The 8834-nt window shown below is 51.5% G+C and overlaps 1 non-coding gene across 1 annotated transcript; it reads right to left on the bottom strand.

Annotated features, from left to right (window-relative positions):
* Positions 1–8591: 8591 nt before the first annotated feature.
* TRNAH-GUG (transfer RNA histidin (anticodon GUG)) lies at positions 8592–8663 on the bottom strand. The gene has a single exon. It is a non-coding gene; the product is annotated as a tRNA-His (tRNA).
* Between the last annotated feature and the right edge of the window lie 171 nt (positions 8664–8834).

Raw genomic sequence — 8834 nt, 5'->3', positions numbered from 1 at the left:
CCAGGTGCTGACTCTCGCCAAGGCTTTAGGCCTCAGCTGAACACTGACAAATTCATTGCTGGAAACCAGTCTCTCACCTGTGTGTTAGTATGGTTAAGACAGGTATTGGAGTTCTAACAACGTTTTTAGTGTTTAGATTTTATGACATGCTTGTAAATTGCTGCATGCATTAATCTCACTTATCATATCTTTATCACATACTATATGGGAATATTTACATTTTTGCTTTGTAACCATAAAAAATATTTGCTCTGAAACTGTGAACTCAGGCGAGATCATCTCCTGCCCACCAAGAAAGCTTATCAAAACTGGATGGGCCACTGTGGGACATGACAATCCAAAGGTTTTGTTAATTGCTTCTTACTTCCATGAAGAGGCTAGTGGAAAAGGACTTGCCCCAACAGTTTGAATTCTGGAAGAAGGGGATAAAAGTAGCCGTCAATAATTTTTTCCATCTCTTTTGATGTTTGGACTCTCACAGGGCTACAAAACAGAAGCAGAGATCCCCAGGGTCAACCTGGATTAGCCCTAAAAGACATTCAGAGCTGACATTACTACAACTGTCACCATAAAACCATAGACTAACTCATTTGTGTATATATTCACTTGCTTGAATGTTGTAATAATGGTCTCATTTCTTTTCTTAGTTAATAAATCCTTAGATCATTTACTATAGAATAGGCTACAAGCAATTGTATTTGGTGTGGGTTCTAAGGTACAATTGACCTGGGGTAAGTGGTCTCTTGGGACTGAGAGAACCCTGAATATTTTGTGATCTTTGGTGTATAGCAATCAACTGTCACTAAATCCAGCTTGCCTGGGTGGCAAGATAGACTGGAATACCCAGGGGGGCTGACTGACTCCCTGGTAAGACTGGTCTAGTGCTTTAGGAGTTCACATTTGTTACTAGGTTGGTGAAACTTAATTATAGAACATACAACGAGTTGGGGTTCTCTGCCCTTCTTCTTGACAGGCTGTCCTGAGCTTAGCTGGACATGAGCCACTTTAAACAGCATGACAACTGTGGTCGCAGTGCCTGAGTCAATTTTAAAGTCAACTGTCTTACCATGAATATTCAGTTTCACTCTCCAGGCAGGCTTTGTCTCAGACATGATAGATCCCAGAAACAATGCCTCTTGATTGTCCTCGTTAGCTCTCTCTCACTGCCATAGTGCAGCAAACAGCTGCAAAATGTCCATGTTATGTGCATTTGTTACTTATTTCACCTTTAGCTGGACTTGTGTCTTGAGCTGTGAAATTTTCCACATCTTGTACTTTTATTCTGAAAGGTTTTGCAGTTTGCAAGGATTTTCCTCATAGCCTCAGGGCTTTTATGATAAAAACTTTTAGAACTCAAGCTGTGTCTGTTTACAGCTTCTAAGCTAGTTTCAGGTTTTTCAGGTTTGGCAAGTTGCGCTAGGTTATGCTGTTTCACCAGCTCAGCCTACTTTGCTATCCATATAGCGGTGTGTAGGATTAAGTCGGTTTTTAATTGAAGCCACAGTGAAAGATTTTTATCTGTTAACCCAATAACCAGGTTGTTTCAGATAGTCATCTTTTTAGCCCCAAAATGACAATTTGCAGACAATGCATGCTTATCAAACATTCAATATTTCCCTGATCCTTTAATTCTTTGGTGTTTCCACCATGCTCTTTCCTAAACCATATTTCTCCGAGGTATAAAATAGGCACCAGTCATAGCCATCATTGTGACTATCTTCAGTAAAGGTAAAAGACTTAAGGATATGCTCTGTCTTTGGTTTGACATCTGAGGTGCAATTGTCCAGTAAGTGACTGGTCATTTGGGACTCAGAGTAACCTGAATATTGTTGTGATTTTTGGTGTAAAGCAACCATCTATCACAAAGTCAAGCTTGCCTGGGTGGCAAGATAGACGGGCGTGCCCAAGTGGACTGTCTGTGACACCATGTTAAGGCTGTTACAGTGCTTGAGGAGTTCGTACTTGTTACTGGGTTGGTGAAATCTAATTCTAAAAACATACAACCAATTTGGGGGTTTTCGCCCTGCTTCTTGACCGTCTGCCCTGAGACTGGCACTTACACTCGTGAGCCACTCCAGACAGCGTCACGCCTTCAATGTTCTGCCAGGTGATCGTAAATAAGATATTTCATGTACCTACTACACACAGTATTACCTAGTGGAGGAACAGTATAACGCAGTTTAGCATCACCCTGGAACTAAGACTAGGAGCACAGCACTCCATTTCCTCGCTGGCTCCTTCCACTCGTCTCTTGCCCAGATAATCCTGCAAATGGAGAGCAGAGACCAGGGCTGACTAGCTCCGTCACAGTCAGGGGGGAGCCCCTGGCCCCTGTGCATGAAGAGGGGAGCGCACGGCCCCCATGCACATCCAACTGCATCTGGCACTGGATTGCAATCATGAGGGCCCATGGGTATTTACCAAGATCCCTTTAGCCCTTGGGGTGGTCAGAGAACAAACAAGGCCTGGGAGCCAAGGGGATTAGTTCTGCCACATTTAAACAAGTCAAGCTCCAAGCTGCTCCAAACTCAGCCATGTGGGCTGGGCAGCGTAACCCAGGAGGGGAGTCCCTGGCTCAGAATCAGAGTTAACTGCAGTGGGTGCGGTCTGCATTGCCAATGGTCTGAACCCAGAGGCTCTGAGGGGTCTGCCAAGACTGGGTCATGGGGAAGTGACTTGGCCATTGCAAAAGGCAGCATCAGTAAATAGGGGTGCTCCGTTGACACAGCCATGTGTGCCGTGTAAATGCACACACAGCAAGGCTAGCTGAGCAGATCAGAGAAGGGCTGCACTGACAGGCTGCAGGAATGGTTCAGCCAGTCCTGTTCCGGACTTGTCCTCACAAGCCATGAGCTGTGTCTTGGCTGAGGGGACTGGCTGATCAGAGGCCAGATCACAAATGGTGGTTGCTGCCGAGTGCTCGGCACTGCTGTGCAGGCGTGGTGTCAGTCAGCACACGCAGCATGCTAGCCTGAGCAGAACACACATGTTGCCTGCAAAACCCAGCCTCGTATCAGGGCTGATTTATTAACTCAGCCCTATATAGTGTCACTTCTGTCCTGGGATGGGGTAAAGCAAAAATATCCCTCAAACAGCCTGGCACCCACCTCTCACAATCACCCCCTCCTGGCCTGGTTGTCTGCACTTCTCTAACTTTATGGTGACACCTTCTGGCAGTTTCTAGTGAATCATCCCTCCGGCCACATCACTCAATGCATGCAGAGCACAACTCAAACAGACCCTTCTGGGGTCTTAGTCCAACAACATCCTTAAGTGCTCCTGGCCCTGCTAGGGGGCCATGCCCCCAGGGCTTCTTTCCTAGAGACTCCACCCACTTGGGTCTGCTCTGGCCCCAGAACTCCTGCTAGGTTTTAACAGTTCAAATCCCCTTCTGTGGTTTATCACTTTTCAATGACCTACAGGGGGGACCCAGGTCTGCCCACTACTCTGGGTCCCAGCACAGGGATCCTAAGAATGGCAGCCATGCACCACTGTGTCCCTTTAATGAAACTGCTTTCAGGTCCCTGGGCCACTCCCCCACAGCACCAGCCTTCACCAATGCTTCATCTTTACCTCAGGTTCAGGATCCGCAACCAGCCAGGAGCTCTTTCTCACTCCCCAGGTCCCTGCCAGCACTGAGCTGTCCATGGTGCTGGCATTCCCTTTAACCAGCACCATCCACACTTCTTTAGCTCCAGCAAAGAACTGACTCCAGCATGCACTGCAGCTCCTCTTATACTAGTCTGCAACCTTCTATTGGCTAGCCCCTTACAGCCACCCCCTGATTGGCTGCTGTCCTGCACAGTGTCTCTAGGCCTCTTAGAGGACTTAGCTCCACTGCTCCTTTCCTAAGATGACCATGGCAGGACCCTTAGGCCTCCAGCAGGGGGCCTCTGGGCCTAGTCCACCCTGTCACAATCCCATGAGAAGTTTTCCATTGGAAAATGCTGATTTGGTGGAAATGAAATCTTCTGCAATTTGAGGCAATTCTGTTAGAGCTTTCAGTGGACACCTGCCTGGTTTCCTGCCAGCCCCCCAGCTCCGCACAGTCAGGCACCTGAGAAGCTGAAAGAATCTGCTTCACTTCTCCTGAAACAGCTTCTCAGACTCTTGTTCCTATGAAATACCTTTAGCATTTGACTTTTCATTCTGATTCAGTACTTTCCACCCCCCACCCTCCCATGGGATGGAAATGCCATTTTCTGGTCGGCTCTACTGAAGAAAGTGAAGAAAGACTTTCTTCAGAAAAAGGGAGAATAGCTAGCAATTGATATAAATTAGAAATTATGAAGTGTAGAAGATTGATAAGTGAAGCTAAAGGCATCAGGGAAAACTCAATGGATGGCAGGGCTAAGATCAATAAGGAGTTTTTAAACAAGTTTGGTAGAAACAAATGAAATCCTAGCACAGGCCCATTACTAGATGGAGATGGTAACATTATGGATAAGTTTATGTGACAGAGGCCATGGAAATGATGGATGGATTTCATGGAAATCACAGATGGAACCACAGATCATGGAAATCACAGAGACATTTTCCGCTTCAACCCTGGGGTAGCAGGGATGGAGCTGTCAGCCAGTGGGGGAGCCCGGAGCTCCCAGGCGCAACGGGTGGTGGGGGCAAGCCAGAGCTTGCAGTCACAGATTAGCAGTGGCAACCTAGCACTCCAAGCCACCGTGGGCAGTGGGAACTCTGGAGCCGTCAGCCGCCGCGGGCAGTGGGGACTCTGGAGTTCTGAGCCGCTGGGGCTGTAGTAGGGGCCCTGTAACTCTCAGCCACTGCAGTGGCTGGTGCTGGACTCTCCACCCCGCAGCGGGACTCAGGATCTCTTTCCCCCATGCTCAATGAGAGCTTGTGTGAGTATGGGAGTGTCATTCCCAGCTCCAAGGGTGGACATACCCTCTTGGTCTCAGCTCTGAGGCAGAAGGAGGCCACAGAGGCAGAGGGCACATAGGAGCTGCTGTCCAAGTCAGCAGTGGATTTCTACAGCCATTAAGATATGGAGGAGACTCCTGAAGGTAGGGAGGGCTGTGAGTGGGCAAATCATGTTATGGGGTGAACAGGCCTGAGCTGTGGCCATCCCTGCACTCCCTCCTGGGTTGATGGAACCAGCTGCAGAGGCACACGTGCCCAGTATGTTCTCTCTAGGCCTAGCAGAGGCATTGATCATGACTGTCACCCTAACAGAGACCTCTGGGCTCCGTCTGCTTCCACAAGGAGAGAGAAATGAATGGCTGCCCCAGCTGTGCGATCAGGTGCAGGAGCCGGAGGGCGGCGGCAGGAGCCACGCTGTGGTTAATGGAGCTTCTCGCCACGCCTGCCCAAAGACTGATGTTCCTGTGGCAGAGTGGATGCCAGCTCTCTCTCTGCTCGGCCCAGCTGCTGGTCCCTCATTAGGACCTTTTAAATCTCGTCAAATGCAAACTGCAAAACTGCCAGGTCTTGGAGCAAAGCAGCCTGGTGACAAAGCGAGGGAAGCAGAGCGGGGGCTGCCCATGGCTGGATGGCTGCAAGCTGCTCTGTGCAGGGCTCTGTGTTAGCGGCAGTGAGTGAAGCAGGGCTGGGTGTGTTCATTAGCTTCCATGGGCACCATGTCGAGGGCAGAACATTGCGCCTCATTTCCTTTCAGAAGCCTGTGGTAGCTGTTGGGGTACAAGCCCCCTGCCCAAGGGAGAGGCGACACGGGGGGTGGATCTTGGGCTCGAGAAAGCAAATGCAGTGTCTGGGAATGGACCCTGATTTCCTGGGCTTGCATGCATCCTGTGCAATAGTCTGCTTTTATAGCTGACCCGGGGCAATTCTAGCTCATGGAAAGGGGCCAGGCTTTGCAGCCAGATTCAGGTGCCATGGTGATGGGCACAGTTGGCTAGACAGGGAGTGCAGGAATTGGCCTGCAGTCTGCCCTACCTGTGGGCATGGAGCTCAGTGCTGGCTGTAGCTCCTGGGGATTCCCCAGGCTGAGAGAGGGATTCCCTACCTGTCTCAGAACTGCCTCGGGTCAGACACATTGGCATCCCCGGGTGTATTAATTTAGGTGTGAAGAGGCAAAGACACAAGCGTGTCACTCGCTGGCATTAAACAGTGTTACACAAAGTTCGGCGTTTAGGATACAGAGACCCCAGCCTGCTTAGTACAATGGCAAGCACACCACGAAACATCATTGGGGAGTGACCGTCTCTGAGGTGGCATTAAAGCTGGAAATATCTGTCCCATCCGGGTGAAAGAGAAGAAATTAGTTGAGATGGGCTGGAGCTGCCATTGTCGCTGCTGCTGTTAAAATCCGGTTCCGCTTCCTAAAAGACAGACCAAGACAAACACACACAAAAGGGAAAAGAAAAGAACAGCAAAGGCCAAAAATGCAGCTTCTGTCTCTGGCGCTGACTTCTACTTGTAACTGCAACTGCTGGAGAAATACAGGCCCAATACCTGGTCTGATCAGCCGCTCTGGGGCTTGCCAAACTTGTACCAGCAGCAGGTTGTTTAGGGCATTTCATTTTTCCTCCTCTTCCTGGTCCCAAGCTTACAGCAGCATTGCACATGTTGGACTGCTAGGCCAGACTCTTATTAGACAGAAGGCAAAAGGAGAATAGGAAAGAAAAGCAATATGGCAGCGAAGGAAAAGGACACCTGGGGGCTGACAAAGTCTCACATCCCAGGTGGTGTTCAGGATTTAGCCAGAGCCGGTGGAGATGGCAACATATTTTCCCCACAAATCTCTCTTTAAAAAAAAAAAGAGAATTGCAAAGGACATGGTGGTTGGAACAGCCCATCCGCTCATTATTTTGTCCATCAATTAGGCTAGTTTCTGACACACCAGTTCTGGTCCATTGTTTTCAGCCCCACGCTCCTTTTGTTTATCAAGTACGATCTTAACACAGGCCTTGAGTTAAAGCAGGCGGCCTTTTGGTTTGGACTACGTTAGTCTTGCGGGCCTTTCCCATCAGCCTTTGCTGTGCTGGGGTATTGTGACCGTTTATGAACTTTCAGGCGCTCATCATTGGTCAGCTACTAGGGAGTGTAACTGGGTAGGCCCAGTTATCACAACTGCCCCGACTGTTCCGGTTCAGTGAGCACAAACCCTGCAAAGCACGGAAATGCCCTGCTAGGGGCCCTCCATCCCTGGGCTGTAACCCCCAAAACACAGGCACCCTCATATCCCTCAGCACCTCCCTAGGAGGCAGCAACGTGGTCCCCAGCCAGCTTTGCCCCACTCACCCTGCAGAGCCAAGCCAACGCCAGGTTCAGGAATGGGAACGTTGCTGTGCTCCAGAACTGGGCCATGAATACGTGCTACAGGCAGCGTGAGGCTTGGGAGACACTGCGGGAGAGAGCAGGTGGGGGGGGGAGAGGGTTGGATGGGAAGCGGGAGCCAGGAGGGCAAGGGGGAAATGCACCAGGCCACTAAGCCATGCAAGTTACTGGCTGTTAGCGCCATCCCGGGAGCTCATTGCACGTTAACTCCTTGGTGTGTACGGATCCAGAGATCCTGCCACCGTGTAGCTCCTGGACATGAGATTCAATAGGAACCTTCGCAGTTAATTTCTCCACCTGGCTCTGCATCTGACATAGGGAATCTCAGCCCATCTGTTACTGAGCCCTGCTGTGTCCTAGCCACTGGGCTGTGCTAATGTGATGGCCCCAGCAGTGGCTGTGTGGTGTCGCCAGCTGCCTGGGTCTCCTGTCCAAGTAGCAGCACATCACAGTCAGCGGCATGGCCAGCGCTTATCTCCGTGTCCGCCTTCCACCTGCTGCCTTTTCATTTCCGCTGTCTGCCTCCTTTCTCCTTATCGCTGCAGCGTGTAGCTCACTTGCCCCTGTTCGGGTAACTAAGATCTTTGGTGTTTCTCCTGCTTCCCCGTTCCAGAGACACCTCCGCCCACTCGGCAGGCCTGCAGGGATGCAGCAACCTGGGCCCAGTAAGGCCGTTTGACCATTTCAGGCCCAGCGTGAGGTTTGTATACCCATCACAGAACCACTGAGCCTGCTGCAGGACCCACCCCCCAGCCTGCTGATCCCACAGGGCATTGGGAGGGGAGGGACAGAGCTCACCCCTGTGCCAGGTAGTCTCTGATTGGCCAGGGCCAGGGGAAGGGGAAGGCACCACCCCCTGGGCATTCCCACCAGGACATTACTTCTATTATGGGCACTGGACAGCTGCAAGCGATTGGCTACCGAAGGCCTCACACCCATTGGAGAGCTGGTGTTAGTATAGAGGCACGAGGCTGGGACCCGAGACCCCTTCCTAGCCCTGAGAGCCCCCCCAACCTCCCAACGGTCTGCTCTCCTCCTGCAGGTGTGTTGCGGGTCGGTGCTATGGGGCCTGGTGACCGATGGGCCAGTGACAGCCCCCCACTCACCTCCAGTGCCAGGTTGGCTATGCCCGATGCCCCCCGCCCACCCCTGGTGCCAGGCTGGCAGTGTCCACTGCCCCTGCCAGGCTAGCCATGACCAGGTGCTCCCCACTCACCCCCAGTAACAGGCTGGCTGTGTTCAGTGCCTCCGCTGAGGAGCTGGCCCTGCCTGGGCTGCAGGTCCCGCCGCCCAGAAAAAGACTAATCAGCCCACGTGCCGTGCTAGCGCCATTCCAGCGCTGCCGTGACTCGGATTCGAACCGAGGTTGCTGCGGCCACAACGCAGAGTACTAACCACTATACGATCACGGCGAGCTACTCGGGCCCTGTTGTGGCCCCCTGGCGCCCGCCTTCTTCAGAGCGGCACCGATGACGTCACGCAGGTGGGCGTGTGCTAGTAGCTCCGTCCCCAGCTCGTTCTAAGAACCGACTGAGGAGCAGTTACTGCGCATGCGGCCTCCAATGGGGCAGGGTCGTGCTCTG

This window comes from Emydura macquarii, unplaced genomic scaffold (genome assembly GCF_026122565.2).
Source record: "Emydura macquarii macquarii isolate MOO-44397 ecotype Brisbane River unplaced genomic scaffold, CSIRO-AGI_Emac_v2 contig_3451, whole genome shotgun sequence".
Taxonomy (NCBI): Eukaryota; Metazoa; Chordata; order Testudines; family Chelidae; genus Emydura; species Emydura macquarii.
This window is presented reverse-complemented; position numbering and strand designations above follow the sequence as displayed.